This window comes from Anas platyrhynchos, chromosome 35, assembly GCF_047663525.1.
Source record: "Anas platyrhynchos isolate ZD024472 breed Pekin duck chromosome 35, IASCAAS_PekinDuck_T2T, whole genome shotgun sequence".
In the NCBI taxonomy this organism is placed as follows: Eukaryota; Metazoa; Chordata; class Aves; order Anseriformes; family Anatidae; genus Anas; species Anas platyrhynchos.
The window spans coordinates 4511392-4532511 of NC_092623.1; the positions used below are offsets into that span (position 1 = coordinate 4511392).

The 21120-nt window shown below is 48.1% G+C and overlaps 1 long non-coding RNA gene across 3 annotated transcripts; it reads left to right on the forward strand.

The window, feature by feature from the left end:
* The first annotated feature begins 2518 nt into the window (after nucleotides 1-2518).
* Nucleotides 2519-10361, forward strand: LOC140000954 (uncharacterized). Of its 3 annotated transcripts, XR_011806143.1 has the most exons (9): nucleotides 2519-2971; nucleotides 3524-3648; nucleotides 3865-3931; nucleotides 5514-5684; nucleotides 6227-6351; nucleotides 6568-6634; nucleotides 8217-8387; nucleotides 8939-9063; nucleotides 9280-10361. It is a non-coding gene; the product is annotated as an uncharacterized lncRNA (long non-coding RNA). The 3 variants fall into 3 exon arrangements; XR_011806144.1 differs by lacking the exon at nucleotides 8217-8387; XR_011806145.1 differs by lacking the exon at nucleotides 5514-5684.
* The last annotated feature ends 10759 nt before the right edge of the window (nucleotides 10362-21120 follow it).

Genomic DNA, 21120 nt, shown 5'->3' on the forward strand with positions numbered 1-21120 from the left:
AAAGGAGTAACAGAGGGAAATGTTTGTGAGATTTTGCAATATTTTTAACTATTATATGTAGGTGATTAGTATATAAAAAGCTGTTATTTTTTCCTCTTTCTACTTTTAATTTGAATTTGTCAGTGTTACCCAAAATTCCCTTTAGTTTTGTTATCGGTACACTGCATTTCTGATGTTAGTGATCCAGAAGAAAGTACAGTCAAAATGCAATGTGTACTTCATGAGAAAAATTAAAGGTATGAAGAATAAAAATATTAATGACTCAGCATGCAGAATCTCATTTTAAAGCATGGATCTGAGATGCTTCACTGATAACTAGGCCTGAGATGCTTCACTGATAACTAGGCCAGTGTGCCATTTACAAATAAACAATATTTCACTTTTTTATTAGAGCTTTCAAAACCATGTCTCATGTATTTCTCTCACTTTGGTAGCATTTTGCATAATATCAGTATCTTTCTAAGACTCTTCACCACTACAAAAATTGGATGATATTGATCTTTCCATGCGTCAATGTGATCTGTGTTTACTCTCTGAATATCTTTAACCTGCTGACTATAGGAAGTTTTTAATGTCTGCATTAAAAGGACTGTGGCCATCAGGTCAAAGGAGGTGATCCTCCCCCTCTACTCTTCCCTGGTCAGGCCTCACCTGGAGTACTGTCTCCAGGTCTGGGTTCCCCACTACAGAAAAGACAGGGATCTCCTGGAAAGAGTCCAGTGGAGGGCAACAAAAGTCTAGATATAAGGAAAACAAAATCAAAACATTCCTTCTCTGGTACCCATAAGAAAGTAACAGACCATGTAAGTAAGTAATGGACCATGCTGCTCAGACAAAATGTCCAGAAATCCCAGATCAAACTTGCTCCAACTGTAGCAAGAGCCCAAAGTCATCAATAAAAAGTCTTGTAGAAGATTTCCAGCAGAGGTAAATGACTATCTCTATAACTCTGCAGTACTGGCTGAAGTTGTCATTCTCTCAGCTCAGAGAAAAAGATTCAGAAAAAAATATGGCATGGAATATTCTGAATCTAGTAGGAGGGATAGTTTTTATGCACTTTAAAGAAAGAGAGTGAGATAATGCAATGCAATGCTTTGTGATGTGTCTTTAAAGGTGGAGAGAAACTGACTTAGCGTGAGTCTCATCATGGCAACCCTCATTTGTGTCCTGGCATTCATTTTCTACATCCATTTTGTATGCTAGGTAACGGAATAGAAAAGTGCACTGCTGCTTATAAAAAGGTACCAACATATATATATTTTTTCAGTGTTCAATAAAGACACATTACTTCTCTTTGCCCCTGTTATCCATAGCAAACTGATTTGTCAGTTTCTGAAACTCTTTTGAGACTTGGAAACTAACATGCAATGAAATATCCTTGAAAGATATTTGATCATGGTTGAACTGCTTGTGGTAAACGTTTGGCTGTAAAGGACTTTTTGATATTAAGCTCTTCTCAGTGTTCTGTGGAAAGTCGGTTAATTGGGTTCACATGAAAAAGATATGATAATGGAGAGGCTGCAGGGGTGGTTTCTGTGAGCAGAGCCCAGCAGCTGGCCCATGTCACAGCAGAGCCAGCTGAAAATGGCTCCAAAAAGGAGCTGCTGCTGGCCTGAGCCAAGGTAGGGAGTGCTGCTGGGTGGGCTTCGGGGGAGCAGATTTAAGGAAGGGGGGAGAATACTGCTGTGCAACAGCAGCTGGGAGAGAGGATTGTGAAAGCGTGAGAGAAGCAGCCCTGCAGCCCCCCAGGTGAGCGCCGCAGGAGGGCAGGAGGTGCTGCAGGCAGGCAGCAGCAGTTCCCCTGCGGGCTGTGCAGGGAGAGGCCCCTGGTGGAGCAGGCTGTCTCCCTGCAGCCCATGGGTCCCCCATGGAGCAGATCTCCACGCTGCAGCCCCCCCATGGGTGGAGGAGCCCCCGGTGGAGCAGGTGGCTGTGGCCTGGAGGAGGCTGCGGCCTGTGGAGAGCCCCCGCAGGAGCAGGCCCCGGGCCGGAGCTGCAGCCCGTGGAGAGGAGCCCACATGGAGCAGGGGCAGAGAGGGACCGAGAAGGAGTGGTGGAGATGAAGTGCTACAGACTGAGCACAACCCCCAGTCCAGTCCCCCTGTTCCCCTGCGCTGCACGGGGGGAGGAGCTGGAAGAGCTCAGATGGGGGGAAGGAAGGTGTTTTTGGTTTCTTTCCTTTGGTTCTCACTTGTCTAGCCTGGTAGTAGTAGTAGTTAGGCAGGAAATCTTACTGTCTCCCTATGCTGCGTCTGCTTTGCCCATCACGATCCTTGTTGAGCGATCTCCCTGTCCTTGTCTCAACCCCTGAGCCCTTTGCATCGTATTTTCTCTCCCTTTCTCTTTGAGGAGGGGGAGGGAGAGAGTGGCCGTGATGGAGCTCGGCTGCCCACCCACCGAAAAGCACTGCAGCTGCAAGGTACTGGAAAAGTTTTCAGAAGCAACAAGGTGTTTAACAAGGAAATGTATAGTTTCCTTTTTCAGGCTTCCTAAATAATTGGGCTTATTTCATATTCCCAACTCGGAGGAGGAGAATTGTTGATTTCACCTTCTTTTTTCTTCCTTGGAAATCAAAGGTGAACACTCTAAAAGGAAGGGGAACGTATCAGAAGCAAGCTTTTTTTGGCTTGTAATCCTTTCTTAAGGAAAAGATTTCTCACACACCTTCCCCAGATGTAGGGGGGCAGAGAATAATTTTGGAACTACTCCAATTAAAGTCAGCTTGGGGAGAGTGGGACTTCTCTACTTGTTTCTGAGACATTCGCATTAGCAAGAGAGAGTGTTGTGTTGCCGCTGCCAGGGGCCTACGGTGATGACTTCAGAAACAGAATTGAATGATGTCACTGTGACACCTTGGTAACAGCTGCCTCTGAGCAAGTTTAGCGAGGAGGGACAGAGAAGTGTGCTGGATGAAACCACGTGAGGACTTGTGGATCCCACGTTGAGGTGCATCGAGAGGGCCCACCCTTCTGTAAGTGTTTGGATGCTTCATTTTCGATTTCTGTAGTTTGTGTAAAGTCCTTTCACAAGCATGAAGTTTGGTACTTTGGCTCAGGGATGTAGCTGCACAGAGTGACAGGTGCAACATGTGGCTGAGGGCCTCTGCACGTTCTCTCTTTCCCACACACGATCAAGAAAGAAGGGTAGACAAATAAGAGTGTGCTGTGGTCCTGCCATAGACCTCAAGTACTACAGCATAAACAAGAGACTTAAAAGTAGCCCATCACATGAAACTTCAGGACAGCAATGCACTTCATCAGCTGGTCTGGCCTGTTGAGTGGAGTGTCTCAGGATGGAGTGTATGAAGATGCACTCCATCTACTTATCTGCTTTCAGATTAGCACTTGCAGTGAGCAAGCTGCCTGGCCTTAACATTTTTCATTCCATTTTTCACCCGACTTTTGCTGGTTCTTCTTGGTCTAGAAAAAAAAAAAAAAAAAAAAAAAAAAAAAAAAAAAAAAGTGAACTCAGATCAAAATAGAAGGATTTCCTTTTCATTAATTCCATGTTCTTAACTTGACAGGTTTGGTTATTGACGTAGAAGGGACATATCTGGCCTGACTGCAACACCCATGCTCGCAGTGTGGGACAGTTCTCATAAAGGTGATTCCGTGTAGTTTCTGGAAACGAAGACATCAGATGGCAAAGGTAATCTCCCAGATTTTTTTATTTTTCTTATTTTTTTTTGTGCTAATGCAGGAAAGGCAAGTAAGAGTAAAAGTAAGAGTCCAGATAGTGCAAGAAGCAGCAGCTGTGAAGGAAACTTCCTTCTGGCTGATATGGCTCCATATCTAGTTGTGGAGGTCATAGTGCAGGTGGAAGCATGTTCTCGTCCAAATACTTAGCTCTCTGTTTTCACAACAGGTCGAGCAGCAGAATGTCTTTGAAACAACTGTGCCTATGACCACGTTCATGCATCGTGCTAGACAAGGTAAAAGCTCTGGACAAGCAAAGGGGAGGGCTGGATGGGCATGCAATACGATCACTTCAATCTTCTCTCTCTAAGAAACCTTACTGAGAAAACAAAACAGAACAGAACAAATGGAACAAAACTCTCCAGACAGCTCTGGTGTTGCTGTAGGATGGAATACAATTGTTTTCCTTACAACCCCCCAGTTATTTCCATGTCTGTTCTGGACCTTGGGATCTCTTTTGGGAGCTACATTACGCAGAGAACTACAATAAGGCTGAGATCACCGCTGCCTCAATGTAATGCAAAGGTGAAGGCCTTTCTGACAGCCAGTTTGGAAATGAATGCAGCCCCATCTTGTCAGCATCAGAGCAGAGCCAGCTCCAGATGGCTCCAAAAAGGAGCTGCTGCTGGCCAGAGCCGAGGCAGGGAGTGCTGCTGGGTGGGCTTCGGGGGAGCAGATTTAAGGAAGGGGGGAAAATACTGCTGTGCAACAGCAGCTGGGAGAGAGGATTGTGAAAGCGTGAGAGAAGCAGCCCTGCAGCCCCCCAGGTGAGCGCCGCAGGAGGGCAGGAGGTGCTGCAGGCAGGCAGCAGCAGTTCCCCTGCGGGCTGTGCAGGGAGAGGCCCCTGGTGGAGCAGGCTGTCCCCCTGCAGCCCATGGGTCCCCCATGGAGCAGATCTCCATGCTGCAGCCCCCCCATGGGTGGAGGAGCCCCCGGTGGAGCAGGTGGCTGTGGCCTGGAGGAGGCTGCGGCCCATGGAGAGCCCCCGCAGGAGCAGGCCCCGGGCCGGAGCTGCAGCCCGTGGAGAGGAGCCCACGTGGAGCAGGGGCAGAGAGGGACCGAGAAGGAGTGGTGGAGATGAAGTGCTACAGACTGAGCACAACCCCCAGTCCAGTCCCCCTGTTCCCCTGCGCTGCACGGGGGGAGGAGCTGGAAGAGCTCAGATGGGGGGAAGGAAGGTGTTTTTGGTTTCTTTCCTTTGGTTCTCACTTGTCTAGCCTGGTAGTAGTAGTAGTTAGGCAGGAAATCTTACTGTCTCCCTATGCTGCGTCTGCTTTGCCCATCACGATCCTTGTTGAGCGATCTCCCTGTCCTTGTCTCAACCCCTGAACCCTTTGCATCGTATTTTCTCTCCCTTTCTCTTTGAGGAGGGGGAGGGAGAGAGTGGCCGTGATGGAGCTCGGCTGCCCACCCACCGAAAAGCACTGCAGCTGCAAGGTACTGGAAAAGTTTTCAGAAGCAACAAGGTGTTTAACAAGGAAATGTATAGTTTCCTTTTTCAGGCTTCCTAAATAATTGGGCTTATTTCATATTCCCAACTCGGAGGAGGAGAATTGTTGATTTCACCTTCTTTTTTCTTCCTTGGAAATCAAAGGTGAACACTCTAAAAGGAAGGGGAACGTATCAGAAGCAAGCTTTTTTTGGCTTGTAATCCTTTCTTAAGGAAAAGATTTCTCACACACCTTCCCCAGATGTAGGGGGGCAGAGAATAATTTTGGAACTACTCCAATTAAAGTCAGCTTGGGGAGAGTGGGACTTCTCTACTTGTTTCTGAGACATTCGCATTAGCAAGAGAGAGTGTTGTGTTGCCGCTGCCAGGGGCCTACGGTGATGACTTCAGAAACAGAATTGAATGATGTCACTGTGACACCTTGGTAACAGCTGCCTCTGAGCAAGTTTAGCGAGGAGGGACAGAGAAGTGTGCTGGATGAAACCACGTGAGGACTTGTGGATCCCACGTTGAGGTGCATCGAGAGGGCCCACCCTTCTGTAAGTGTTTGGATGCTTCATTTTCGATTTCTGTAGTTTGTGTAAAGTCCTTTCACAAGCATGAAGTTTGGTACTTTGGCTCAGGGATGTAGCTGCACAGAGTGACAGGTGCAACATGTGGCTGAGGGCCTCTGCACGTTCTCTCTTTCCCACACACGATCAAGAAAGAAGGGTAGACAAATAAGAGTGTGCTGTGGTCCTGCCATAGACCTCAAGTACTACAGCATAAACAAGAGACTTAAAAGTAGCCCATCACATGAAACTTCAGGACAGCAATGCACTTCATCAGCTGGTCTGGCCTGTTGAGTGGAGTGTCTCAGGATGGAGTGTATGAAGATGCACTCCATCTACTTATCTGCTTTCAGATTAGCACTTGCAGTGAGCAAGCTGCCTGGCCTTAACATTTTTCATTCCATTTTTCACCCGACTTTTGCTGGTTCTTCTTGGTCTAGAAAAAAAAAAAAAAAAAAAAAAAAAAAAGTGAACTCAGATCAAAATAGAAGGATTTCCTTTTCATTAATTCCATGTTCTTAACTTGACAGGTTTGGTTATTGACGTAGAAGGGACATATCTGGCCTGACTGCAACACCCATGCTCGCAGTGTGGGACAGTTCTCATAAAGGTGATTCCGTGTAGTTTCTGGAAACGAAGACATCAGATGGCAAAGGTAATCTCCCAGATTTTTTTATTTTTCTTATTTTTTTTTGTGCTAATGCAGGAAAGGCAAGTAAGAGTAAAAGTAAGAGTCCAGATAGTGCAAGAAGCAGCAGCTGTGAAGGAAACTTCCTTCTGGCTGATATGGCTCCATATCTAGTTGTGGAGGTCATAGTGCAGGTGGAAGCATGTTCTCGTCCAAATACTTAGCTCTCTGTTTTCACAACAGGTCGAGCAGCAGAATGTCTTTGAAACAACTGTGCCTATGACCACGTTCATGCATCGTGCTAGACAAGGTAAAAGCTCTGGACAAGCAAAGGGGAGGGCTGGATGGGCATGCAATACGATCACTTCAATCTTCTCTCTCTAAGAAACCTTACTGAGAAAACAAAACAGAACAGAACAAATGGAACAAAACTCTCCAGACAGCTCTGGTGTTGCTGTAGGATGGAATACAATTGTTTTCCTTACAACCCCCCAGTTATTTCCATGTCTGTTCTGGACCTTGGGATCTCTTTTGGGAGCTACATTACGCAGAGAACTACAATAAGGCTGAGATCACCGCTGCCTCAATGTAATGCAAAGGTGAAGGCCTTTCTGACAGCCAGTTTGGAAATGAATGCAGCCCCATCTTGTCAGCATCAGAGCAGAGCCAGCTCCAGATGGCTCCAAAAAGGAGCTGCTGCTGGCCAGAGCCGAGGCAGGGAGTGCTGCTGGGTGGGCTTCGGGGGAGCAGATTTAAGGAAGGGGGGAAAATACTGCTGTGCAACAGCAGCTGGGAGAGAGGATTGTGAAAGCGTGAGAGAAGCAGCCCTGCAGCCCCCCAGGTGAGCGCCGCAGGAGGGCAGGAGGTGCTGCAGGCAGGCAGCAGCAGTTCCCCTGCGGGCTGTGCAGGGAGAGGCCCCTGGTGGAGCAGGCTGTCCCCCTGCAGCCCATGGGTCCCCCATGGAGCAGATCTCCATGCTGCAGCCCCCCCATGGGTGGAGGAGCCCCCGGTGGAGCAGGTGGCTGTGGCCTGGAGGAGGCTGCGGCCCATGGAGAGCCCCCGCAGGAGCAGGCCCCGGGCCGGAGCTGCAGCCCGTGGAGAGGAGCCCACGTGGAGCAGGGGCAGAGAGGGACCGAGAAGGAGTGGTGGAGATGAAGTGCTACAGACTGAGCACAACCCCCAGTCCAGTCCCCCTGTTCCCCTGCGCTGCACGGGGGGAGGAGCTGGAAGAGCTCAGATGGGGGGAAGGAAGGTGTTTTTGGTTTCTTTCCTTTGGTTCTCACTTGTCTAGCCTGGTAGTAGTAGTAGTTAGGCAGGAAATCTTACTGTCTCCCTATGCTGCGTCTGCTTTGCCCATCACGATCCTTGTTGAGCGATCTCCCTGTCCTTGTCTCAACCCCTGAACCCTTTGCATCGTATTTTCTCTCCCTTTCTCTTTGAGGAGGGGGAGGGAGAGAGTGGCCGTGATGGAGCTCGGCTGCCCACCCACCGAAAAGCACTGCAGCTGCAAGGTACTGGAAAAGTTTTCAGAAGCAACAAGGTGTTTAACAAGGAAATGTATAGTTTCCTTTTTCAGGCTTCCTAAATAATTGGGCTTATTTCATATTCCCAACTCGGAGGAGGAGAATTGTTGATTTCACCTTCTTTTTTCTTCCTTGGAAATCAAAGGTGAACACTCTAAAAGGAAGGGGAACGTATCAGAAGCAAGCTTTTTTTGGCTTGTAATCCTTTCTTAAGGAAAAGATTTCTCACACACCTTCCCCAGATGTAGGGGGGCAGAGAATAATTTTGGAACTACTCCAATTAAAGTCAGCTTGGGGAGAGTGGGACTTCTCTACTTGTTTCTGAGACATTCGCATTAGCAAGAGAGAGTGTTGTGTTGCCGCTGCCAGGGGCCTACGGTGATGACTTCAGAAACAGAATTGAATGATGTCACTGTGACACCTTGGTAACAGCTGCCTCTGAGCAAGTTTAGCGAGGAGGGACAGAGAAGTGTGCTGGATGAAACCACGTGAGGACTTGTGGATCCCACGTTGAGGTGCATCGAGAGGGCCCACCCTTCTGTAAGTGTTTGGATGCTTCATTTTCGATTTCTGTAGTTTGTGTAAAGTCCTTTCACAAGCATGAAGTTTGGTACTTTGGCTCAGGGATGTAGCTGCACAGAGTGACAGGTGCAACATGTGGCTGAGGGCCTCTGCACGTTCTCTCTTTCCCACACACGATCAAGAAAGAAGGGTAGACAAATAAGAGTGTGCTGTGGTCCTGCCATAGACCTCAAGTACTACAGCATAAACAAGAGACTTAAAAGTAGCCCATCACATGAAACTTCAGGACAGCAATGCACTTCATCAGCTGGTCTGGCCTGTTGAGTGGAGTGTCTCAGGATGGAGTGTATGAAGATGCACTCCATCTACTTATCTGCTTTCAGATTAGCACTTGCAGTGAGCAAGCTGCCTGGCCTTAACATTTTTCATTCCATTTTTCACCCGACTTTTGCTGGTTCTTCTTGGTCTAGAAAAAAAAAAAAAAAAAAAAAAAAAAAAAAAAAAAAAGTGAACTCAGATCAAAATAGAAGGATTTCCTTTTCATTAATTCCATGTTCTTAACTTGACAGGTTTGGTTATTGACGTAGAAGGGACATATCTGGCCTGACTGCAACACCCATGCTCGCAGTGTGGGACAGTTCTCATAAAGGTGATTCCGTGTAGTTTCTGGAAACGAAGACATCAGATGGCAAAGGTAATCTCCCAGATTTTTTTATTTTTCTTATTTTTTTTTGTGCTAATGCAGGAAAGGCAAGTAAGAGTAAAAGTAAGAGTCCAGATAGTGCAAGAAGCAGCAGCTGTGAAGGAAACTTCCTTCTGGCTGATATGGCTCCATATCTAGTTGTGGAGGTCATAGTGCAGGTGGAAGCATGTTCTCGTCCAAATACTTAGCTCTCTGTTTTCACAACAGGTCGAGCAGCAGAATGTCTTTGAAACAACTGTGCCTATGACCACGTTCATGCATCGTGCTAGACAAGGTAAAAGCTCTGGACAAGCAAAGGGGAGGGCTGGATGGGCATGCAATACGATCACTTCAATCTTCTCTCTCTAAGAAACCTTACTGAGAAAACAAAACAGAACAGAACAAATGGAACAAAACTCTCCAGACAGCTCTGGTGTTGCTGTAGGATGGAATACAATTGTTTTCCTTACAACCCCCCAGTTATTTCCATGTCTGTTCTGGACCTTGGGATCTCTTTTGGGAGCTACATTACGCAGAGAACTACAATAAGGCTGAGATCACCGCTGCCTCAATGTAATGCAAAGGTGAAGGCCTTTCTGACAGCCAGTTTGGAAATGAATGCAGCCCCATCTTGTCAGCATCAGAGCAGAGCCAGCTCCAGATGGCTCCAAAAAGGAGCTGCTGCTGGCCAGAGCCGAGGCAGGGAGTGCTGCTGGGTGGGCTTCGGGGGAGCAGATTTAAGGAAGGGGGGAAAATACTGCTGTGCAACAGCAGCTGGGAGAGAGGATTGTGAAAGCGTGAGAGAAGCAGCCCTGCAGCCCCCCAGGTGAGCGCCGCAGGAGGGCAGGAGGTGCTGCAGGCAGGCAGCAGCAGTTCCCCTGCGGGCTGTGCAGGGAGAGGCCCCTGGTGGAGCAGGCTGTCCCCCTGCAGCCCATGGGTCCCCCATGGAGCAGATCTCCACGCTGCAGCCCCCCCATGGGTGGAGGAGCCCCCGGTGGAGCAGGTGGCTGTGGCCTGGAGGAGGCTGCGGCCTGTGGAGAGCCCCCGCAGGAGCAGGCCCCGGGCCGCAGCTGCAGCCATGGAGAGGAGCCCACGTGGAGCAGGGGCAGAGAGGGACCGAGAAGGAGTGGTGGAGATGAAGTGCTACAGACTGAGCACAACCCCCAGTCCAGTCCCCCTGTTCCCCTGCGCTGCACGGGGGGAGGAGCTGGAAGAGCTCAGATGGGGGGAAGGAAGGTGTTTTTGGTTTCTTTCCTTTGGTTCTCACTTGTCTAGCCTGGTAGTAGTAGTAGTTAGGCAGGAAATCTTACTGTCTCCCTATGCTGCGTCTGCTTTGCCCATCACGATCCTTGTTGAGCGATCTCCCTGTCCTTGTCTCAACCCCTGAACCCTTTGCATCGTATTTTCTCTCCCTTTCTCTTTGAGGAGGGGGAGGGAGAGAGTGGCCGTGATGGAGCTCGGCTGCCCACCCACCGAAAAGCACTGCAGCTGCAAAGTACTGGACAAGTTTTCAGAGCAACAAGGTGTTTAACAAGGAAATGTATAGTTTCCTTTTTCAGGCTTCCTAAATAATTGGGCTTATTTCATATTCCCAACTCGGAGGAGGAGAATTGTTGATTTCACCTTCTTTTTTCTTCCTTGGAAATCAAAGGTGAACAGCTCTAAAAGGAAGGGGAACGTATCAGAAGCAAGCTTTTTTTGGCTTGTAATCCTTTCTTCAGGAAAAGATTTCTCACACACCTTCCCCAGATGTAGGGGGGCAGAGAATAATTTTGGAACTACTCCAATTAAAGTCAGCTTGGGGAGAGTGGGACTTCTCTACTTGTTTCTGAGACATTCGCATTAGCAAGAGAGAGTGTTGTGTTGCCGCTGCCAGGGGCCTACGGTGATGACTTCAGAAACAGAATTGAATGACGTCACTGTGACACCTTGGTAACAGCTGCCTCTGAGCAAGTTTAGCGAGGAGGGACAGAGAAGTGTGCTGGATGAAACCACGTGAGGACTTGTGGATCCCACGTTGAGGTGCATCGAGAGGGCCCACCCTTCTGTAAGTGTTTGGATGCTTCATTTTCGATTTCTGTAGTTTGTGTAAAGTCCTTTCACAAGCATGAAGTTTGGTACTTTGGCTCAGGGATGTAGCTGCACAGAGTGACAGGTGCAGCATGTGGCTGAGGGCCTCTGCACGTTCTCTCTTTCCCACACACGATCAAGAAAGAAGGGTAGACAAATAAGAGTGTGCTGTGGTCCTGCCATAGACCTCAAGTACTACAGCATAAACAAGAGACTTAAAAGTAGCCCATCACATGAAACTTCAGGACAGCAATGCACTTCATCAGCTGGTCTGGCCTGTTGAGTGGAGTGTCTCAGGATGGAGTGTATGAAGATGCACTCCATCTGCTTTCAGATTAGCACTTGCAGTGAGCAAGCTGCCTGGCCTTAACATTTTTCATTTCATTTTTCACCCAACTTTTGCTGGTTCTTCTTGGTCTATGTTTCACCCATCTCCCTGCCCCAGAGCGACACAAGTAAAGCTCTTAAGCAATTGCTAACCTGTTCTCAGTGCTCACGAGTCCCAAATCACTCATTTTACAATCTATAAACCATGGCAGCTGGCACCTAGTTGGTACACGGTGACACTGCACACGTTGGCAGTGTCGTCAGGAGCTGCAAAGTCAGGGCTGTGGGGGTTAAGGGAAAACCACACATCAGTTTAGCAACTTGGCTCCCGTAGGATACTTCCTACGGCAGGAGTTTCAGCAAAGCCACTCAGAGGGACCTGCTGGCTAATTCAAACGGGACTTCTGCTGGAGCAGTCAGAAGGCAGCAGGAGATATCCAGTGGGCATCGCTGTCAGTCTGTGGCAGTTTGGGGTCCAGGTATCAGTGGTTAGGTGGGGTTTTCTCTGCTTCACTTTCTCCAAAGCTGTGAAAAAATATTTATTTTACAGCACTGTACAGTCCCACGTTAAGGATGGAACCAGCTGCATCAACTTCCAGTACGATGGTGTTGTAAAAAAGGTGCCTTTGGTGGTCAGGAGCACAACAGCTCTGCTGATGTGTTATTTAAGTGTGTTCTTACATCTGAGTTTCCTCATAGCAGTATGTAGCTGAGGGGGTCCAACTTTCCCAGGGAAGATTTATGGTTTTTCTCCTACCAAGCACCAGCTCAGTATACAAAGCTCTGTTAATAACACCCAAGCATGTAGATGTTAAACTGAAACTGCTTTTAAACCTAGTTGTTGTTACAAAAATAGCTTAATACACCATCTTCAGAGGGTAAAAATTCACATGGAAGTACAGAAAAACCCAGAAGCGCTTCCTGAGCTTCAGTTTACCAACAGCACCATCGGATTTAGATCGTGGCCTGGCAGCCAGGATGCAGGGTCTGTAAGCATTGCTGCGATGTGGAAGTGCCAAGGCAGGTTTCTGGCCTGCCCTGACTAAAAGACCTTTTTTTTTCATACAAACAGCGTGCCAGGTACGCTGTAATGCCAATGTGCCAGGTCAATAGAGGATGTCAAACAACAGAGGCGTTTATCCTAATTTCTGGCATGAAAACACTTTTAACAGCATTCTTTTCACCAAGAACCCCCTCTCTATCTTCTCCAATACTCCAGGATCTGCTGCAGCTGCAGCAGCCGCGCTGCTACAACCCACATCTTTGCCAAATCTTTTCAATAATTGTGCTTTACCTCGGCAATGTTGAGGTCACTCCTCTTCCTCCTCCAGCTGAGGAAGCAGCTCGCTGGCTCTGCCACACCGCAGGTGCAGAAGCGAAAGCTGGGAACACAGGAGTCAAACTCTCAGTGCTCACAAAGCCACCAGGGCACAGGCCTGACACAGAGGCACCCCGGATCCGCTCTCCCTCCCCGCTGCAAGGCTCGCAGCAGCCCCGACCCGAAGCGCACACAATGCTTCGCATGGTGATATCACCGCTGATTCTGAGTCCCCAGGTGAGGATCTGCCTCACCACTCTCAATGCTGGGGTTGGGTTTTGGTTTTGTTTTTTTTTTTTCTTTTAAACATTCACAGCTTATGGGAAACCATCAGGTAAACCACAGATGGCTAGGGAAGAAGTCCCACACGAGGGAAGTCCGTGCTTTTCTTCCAGGCAGCAGCACGTGCTTTAACACGCCGCGTTCGACAAAGCAGCTCTCCCCGTTTTGCTCAGTGGCAACAGGCACGACTGCAACGCACACAGGTGTAGGCAGCACCTGCAGGTCCCAAACCCTTAACCAGTTTGTAGAGAGCACCAATTTTTGAAGTAGTGGTTTTCCCTTAATCCATGACCCCTTCTTTCCTTTATTTAAAGCGGGTGGCTCTCCTCCATTTTCCTCCTCAGTGTCTGAGCAGACACTGGGAGTCGTTTCTGGAGGAAGGGCACTGCTGAAGCTCCTACATCTACTCTCCGAGAAAAGAGAGTATGTCAAAGAATACAGATTTCCTTTCTTTTTCCCTTTTGAAATACAATTTCTGAAATGAACGCTGCGGCCTGGCAGCAAATACCTACGGGACTAAAGAGGATTCCTCATCCTCACTGTAACGTTGTAGTTAACCTCCCAACGAACCCATCTCCCCAGGAAGCGGCCATTTGAGATGGGAAGGGGCAGAGCAAGAGGAAGCTCTCCTTAGCCTAGCTCTTCCCCCAACACCACCTCGCCACCCAGCACCAAATTCAATTCACCTGCTCCACCCGATCAGTCGAACGGGCGTCCGACGCTGGCACACGCCACAGCGGTGGTTCTGACGTGGCTTAAATCACCTATCCGCAGAATATCTCGGGTCTGTACGCTCCAATAACGCAGTAGTTGAGAAATAACGCCCAGAGCTCACACTCTGAGTGCAGCCCAACAGCACCGAAGCACCGGGAGGCTAAACATTCCCAACCTGGCAACAAGGCTGACCCAAGCAACAGCACGGAACCCTTCTGCACCTTCAGCGTGGACATCAGCGGAAGGAAACACAGATTTTTCTTTTCTCCTGGGACTGCACCGCTCAGGGCCAGCAGAGCAGTGCTTCCCCTTCCCTTCTCTGTCTGTGCCAAGATCGTGCCTCGTCTCTCGAGTCCTGCCCGTGATGGTGCCTGGCCTCAGCCCCTTGAGGCGGCCATTCCTCCACCACCGCAGCTCTCTTGGCAAGCTGCGAGTCATTTTATGTCTTGTCACGGCTTTCCAGAGCCAGGCACACAGGTTCTGGAGAAGGCTGGGGCAGGACAAGCCTGCTTTAAGCCCCAAACCTGCCTCCTTTACTGTCTCCTCTCAGGCCAGGCCTACCCTCCGGGCCCAGCAGCACTCATCCTGCCTGCCCCAGGACCCGCAGGTTGCACCCTGTGGTAGCAGCAAAGAGCCCCCCAAATGTCTGTCCTGGGGTACACAGGGGTGAGGCAGCCCCGTCACTGCACAGACACCCGTGGGACATGTCACCAGAGCCGCTATCGGCTTGGCAATTAAGGACGTGGGAGAGGAGCCCACGTCACGCAAGCATTCGTGGCTGCCCTGGACAAAGAAAGAAACAGTGGCTGTTTTTCTCCCCATTTAAACAGCTAAAAGCACCGCTAACAGTTTCTTTCTTTGCGTCCAGCCTGTACTACGTTTAAAGAAAGAAGCAGCTTCTGCTGAGGAGGTGGAAGATGCTGTCAGCAGAAACACCGTGCCTAGAATGCGAGCAGGGAAGACAGCGATGCTGCGAAATAAAGCTTTTACAGCCGCTTCAGATCAGTTGGCCCGGGCTCCAAGGGTCAGACACCCATCTGGGAAGATTGAATTTCCTCCTCGTTAGCCTTGCCCAGCTCAATCTTGCCATCCTGACTTGGCTCCAGAGAAAGCCTCTTATTAAAGGCACAGAGAAACAATAGCTTCTCGGCCAAAAACTAGGAGTTCAAGCAATCCAGTGAAAAAGCTGTGCTTGGGAACAAGAATGTTTCAGAGGCTAGTTGATTTTAGTTCTCATCGTCACTCGTGTCATGGCAAAGGGCCTCTACAGAGGCAAAAGAGTCTCAGCACTGAGGTAGGACATAGCTCAAACACCAGCCCCAGAAGGTGGAGATCATAGCCTTGACTCACCCTAAAGGCATCGCAGAAAGGGCACCAGGTAAGAGGACAAGGAGGGTTTTGGCTCTAGGGTTAGTTTGTCACATAGCCCAGGAGCCACTGGCTTTGGCTAGCATTTGACAACTGATTCTGGACCTTGAATGGACGAAGCCATACTCTGCCTCTGAATAATGAGGCTTGCATAGAGAGAAAACCCACACTGCCTATAGGGACTCTGTCATAGCAGTGGGCTTGCTTCTTGATCCCCATCCCTCTTTCCACCCTGCAGGCCCTACTTGCACGCTCTGCCTTGCTTAGATGGGAAGCTCAGCCATTCATCCAGCACCACGAGAAGATGTGGGATTAATTTCACAAGCTGGTGGACACACTGAGGACGTCACAGTTAGATGTGGGCACATTTTATTCTCTGGATGCACTCGCGCATTGTTTCTGCTCAACAGCCAAAGCTTTATTGATACAAAACCATTTCCCTTCTCCCCCACCCCCAGCATGTTTTATTTATTTATTTATTTATTTTTAAATTTTGTATATGTATCCCTTTTCCCACCCCTCAACTGCTCGTCCACTTCTGATTTGAGTAATATCTCTGCTTGGAGTCTGTTTTCTCAGAAGAAGCTAACTGACAATTCATTCATTTTTTTTTTCTCCCAAGAACCATATAAATTACATGCAAAACATTGTACATAGAGATTAGTATCAAAATGCAATACAGATCAAGTGCACTTTAAGCTGGACTCTAGGATATGGCAAACACACCAGGGTACATATTGCTTTGAAACCACCATTTTTTTTTAATGTCATGCATACCACATAATATTCAGTCTTTTGTTTTGTATTTTTCTGTTTTTATACAAAAATACCAGTGCTTATTATACTAGTTACTGGAAAAGAAAAAAAAATCAGATCTGTGTGTCCTCTTCAAATCAAAATTTTGTTGTGAGAGCACTGGATAAATATATATACACACACCAACAAGTGTCATAAGCTTTGCCTTTGCTGAAGGAAGATAAATAGTACCAAGAAAATCTGTCTAGTTTGTTTTACAGGCTTGTCTTTCTCAGTATGGAACAAACTGACCTCCCTGGTCTAACTTTGCAGTTGCCTATTCTGCCTTTGTCCTGGAGAGAAGAGCAAGAAAAGAACAGATCTATTTTTGCACTCCAAAAACGCATTAGAGGAGGATTATCACACCCACCTAAGGGTACTTCCTTGTTTGTTTATAAAGCACCAAGTATTTCTCTTGGACAGAGACTGTTGCTGGCTTGCTTTGTGCCTTCCATTTATAATAAAGATATTATAAAAAAGATATTATAAAAAAGATAATAAAGATATTAAGATGCTTACCCCTTGTTTTTTACCCTCCTCTTTGGGTCCAAACACCTAGATGGAGGGTGCAAAACAACACTTTTGAACCCAGACCCTGAGCTGCAGAGTCCAAAGGCCCAGCTTTCAGCTCCAAAGCCTGACTTGGAGATACAAGACACGCCCTCTCCTCCTCCTCACTGCCTCTTGCCTCCTCCCCTCCTGATATTTTAACCGTCTCAAACCTCATTATTAGGGCCCCATGCTTCCTTATTTCACCCCAAATCCCTATGTTCAGGGTCCACAACCTCCACTTGGTATCTGAACTCTTCTTCTGATTGCCTTATCCAAGGCAATCAGAAGGGCACCCCTCCTTTTAAATTCGCAAATCCTCATGCTAGGAGCCGAGGCCTGAATTTTGGGGTCCAAACATCCATTTCGAGGAAGCAGAGAGTGGAGGGCGGGCCGCACTGTCCACCATTTTTAGGCCACAGCATCACATATTAGGGCAGAAAGCCTCTTCCTTGGGCTTGAAAGCCTTGTCTGAAAGGGTAACCCCTCCTTTTTAGTGGCTTTTTCTTGCTTACACATTAATCTTACAGACCAGGCTGCCACTTACAAGGAACAAACCCCTATTTTTAGGGTCACAATTTTATTATAACCTTATTATTGCCACATCAGGGCCCAGGGACCATCTCTGGAACCGGGAGCAGGGCCTCTGTGGCAGGTCCTGTCTCAACGGACACAACGGACCTGGTTCCCTGCAATGCGGACTTCTTAGATGGCGAGGCCTTATTGGAGAGGAACAGCCCTCCTTTCAAATTCCCAAATCCTCATGCTAGGAGATGAGGCCTGAATGTTAGAGTCCAAAGCCTCCTCTTTGGGTCCAAACACCCATCTGGAGGGATCAAAGCATCACTTCAGGATCCAGACAGAGGAAGCGGGCTGCGCTGTCCATGATTTTTAGGCCCCAGCATCACATATTAGGGCAAAAAGCATCCTCCTTGGGCTCAAAAGCCCTTTTTAGAGAACGAACCCTCCTTTTCCGTGCCAGGATCATCATTTGCTGAGTCAAGGCCTGACAGTCACATCCCAAAGGCTCAACCTGAGAGCCCAAAGCCTCTTTTTTAGCACCCGGAGCCTTCTCCTTGGGACTCAAAGCCTCAGGTTGGGGTACAAAGGCTCATTTTCTGGGTTCAAAGCCCCATTTTAGTGTCCAGAGACCCCCATGCTAGGCTCTAAAACTTCATTCTTCATGGCTGACGTCTCATGCTCAGGCTCCAAACCCTGATTTTCAGGGCCCAGACGCTGCTTTGGGATCCTAAGCCCCCTCCTGATTGCCTACCTACTCCTTTGTAGGGCCAAGAGTCTACTTTTTGGTGACCAAAGCCTTAATATTAGGGCCCAGAGACCCACCTCTTGAATTCAGAGCCGCCTTCTTGGGGCCTTCCTCATTAGGGCCAAATGCCTCATTTTCACCCTATAACCCCTTCTCTTCAGGGCTAAGAGCATCTTTTGCGGATCCAAACCCTTTTTCTCACCCTTCCTTTGCAGCTGAGAAGCATACAGGCATGGCACCAAGGCTCCTCTGTATAGACCACAGCCTTGTTCTTAAGCACCCAGCTTTCAGGACGTTTTCAGGACAAGAGAGCCTATAGTTGGGATCCAAAGCCGCCTTTGCTTACACGTCAATCCTACAGAGTAGGTTGCCATTTCCAAGGGGCAATTCCCTATTTTTAGGGTCCACAATTTTATTATAAGATGCAATGCGTCCTTCTTAGATGGCAAAGTCGTAAGTGAGAAAGCCCTGCTTTCAAATCCCCAAATCCTCATTCTAGGAGCCGAGGCCTGAATTTTAGGGTCCAAACATCCATTTTGAGGAAGCAGAGAGTGGAGTGTGTGTAATACACAATAAATGTTTGTTCATTGTCTTTTGTAAAAACAAGGAGTTCTGTTTGAGGAATGGGAGTTGTGAAAACTCCCTGTTGAAGTAAGGAGCTGTATAATGCTTGGCTAGACACTATGAAAATTCCATTCCTTAATGTAACAAAAAAGAGAATCCTCTCCCCTTCCCTCCTTCTGCATCTCAGTAGCCTCTTTTGTTCAGAAAACACAGCTGCAAAGTTCATGTAACCATCTCCTGATAAGTTGTTAAACTAGTGTATCAACATCTTGCCTTCCTGTCTCACGCTGGGCCAACATGACCAAATAAAGAAAGAAGTTGAACCACAACGCTGAGGAAGACTACGGCCTTCATCTTCATGACCACCAGAGGGACAGAGACGACCCCCTAGCAACAGTGCGCGCAGTCGCAGAATATACCAGGATGTGCTGCGTAATCCCGGAATTACCAAGATATAAAAAGGGACCCTGGCGGTGTAAAATTACGTAAAAGAAAGACAACTGTCATGTTGTGGTCTGATAGTTTCTGGGAGAAAGCAGAAACCTGGCAATTCTGTCTTTCCTACTCCTCCAAACCAATTCCGTTGACAACTCTGAATGCTTCCAGCTAGAAAAAAAAGGAAGCATGAAGTGGAGGGCTCCTTGCCATCACTGTATTTCTGGAGCAGATTTCTGGATAGTCCCCGCAGCCAGCTGTAGGGCCTGTGCCAGGCTTGGAGTGGCTGCAGGGAACATGCCAGGGGCTCGAGGTGCTGCAGGGAACATGCCAGGGGCTGGAGGGGCTGCAGGGCGAGTGACACGGGTTTGAGGGGCCTCAGGTCCCAGCGCAGTGGTTGAAGTCGATGCAGGGAACATCAGAGTTGTTGGAGGGGCTGCAGGTAAAATGCCAGGGGTTGCGGGGGCTGCAGGGTGCTGAGTCACAGCTTTGCATCAGGTCAAGACGCATTTTCCTAGAACCATCCATTTCCTCCTGAAGGGGCTGAATAGCATGGAACGGTCTTCAAAGTGCACAGAGCAGACCCCAGCAAACGTAGGGATGCTGCTAGCAAGTAGGGAACTTTTTTGTTGATGTTGTTAACATTGTTTCACGACAATAGATGCAAACATGTATCTTGAGTTGAGGGCAAAGGTGACCTTGGATCTGAAGCACACAGGCGTTCGCTAATGTCCCCCCATCCGGAGTGAATCCACAACGACTCGGAAGGAAAACTAAAGTCCAAAGCAGTGCACTGGGATAAAGAGAGTTTAATAGGGTAGAAAAGGAATAAAAACAATATAATAAATATTAATATTTATAATTTATAATATAATAACGTATAAAAATTGTTTAATTAATAAGATTAAATAATAATCATCATAATTTTATAGTAAGAAAACAACGCCATACTGTACAACACAGTCAAGAAAGTGGATTTAATGCAATAAAAATAAAACCCATTTATCCCATCCCAATGAGTTCCTATCCCCATCATCACTTCCCATCCCACTGATCATTTCCTATCCCAACAACGTCCCAGTTCTGATCCCAAGGCTGAATTCCCAACTCCCACCCACCCATCCAGCCAGCCATGCACCCATTTTCTGCATTTTCAGGTCACAAGACTCTGATGAAGGCCACCTCAGCCTTTTCCCCGAAAAAAAAGCTGCTCTTTATTGTGAAAAACTTCACTTTTGCACAACACTGCAGACCCAGCCAAGATGGTCCTGCAAGACAAGGTGAAACAAACATACAAAACCCATATGGAGGTAAATTGGTTCATCTAAACAAATTCCTACCACGAAATCCTGATCCTCAATCTCAGCACCGATGAAAAAAGAGGATACAGTTCCCTCCTCCAAGGTCCCTCTCTGCCCCTGCTCCCCGTGGGCTCCTCTCCATGGCTGCAGCTGCGGCCCGGGGCCTGCTCCTGCGGGGGCTCTTTTTTGCACCTAAGTGCTGTTAACCATCCCAGGCATTTGTTGTTCACATGGTGAATAAGTGCTGTTTTGGATTTACAGAGATAATCTGTAGATTTGGTTCCAAAGGGGTTCAAATTCAGGCAAGGCAGTGAGAGCTTTGTGGGCTGCAGGAGAACCAAAATGCAGGAACTGTCAGGGCTCATCCTCACCCGTGACCAACTCTCATTTGGTCTTCTTTGGAGAGAAAGCCAAGCCAGCCAGATGGCTTCCACTACTTCTATGGGAGTGACATTGGGATTGATCTTTAAAATGAAATGAAGCAGAAGGCTGTGGGTTCTCCAACCTTCAAGATATGCAGCACTTGGCTGGGAAGGTTTCTTCCGTTCCTATGGATTTGAAGAATTAGGGCTGAAAGAAGCAGCAGGACCCTAGGGCCATATTCTGTCATCTCTATGGAAACTCCTGACGGGAATTACCTCCCTACTGGTGTCAAACTGCAGGCAGGCAAACGGGTGTGGTCTCCTCTCTGTGCAACTCCCCAATCCATGGTGTCTCTTTGCATGTGTGAAATTGCATGTGTATAGGGGGTGTGGTGGCAGAAGAGTGAAAGCCTCTTCTGATGGCTCCTAAAGCTGTGAGTCTGACCCTTCTGTGACTGTGCTGAAAGCGATCCTGGGGATAGAAGGGAGAGTGATCCAGCTGCACATCATGAGACGGGGAAGAGACAGAGGCTCTGGCGTGCACTGCTGACTGGTTTGCCTCGGTGGGGTTGGAGTGAGGAAGCTGTACCCTCCTCTGTTAGCACAAAGGAGAGGAGTTATTCCACGCTATTTTTCCTCCTCTGTGTATGAATGGACAGACTGCACAGTTGGTTAAGGCCGTAGCTACTGAAGACAAGAACTCGATTGTCTGCTGCT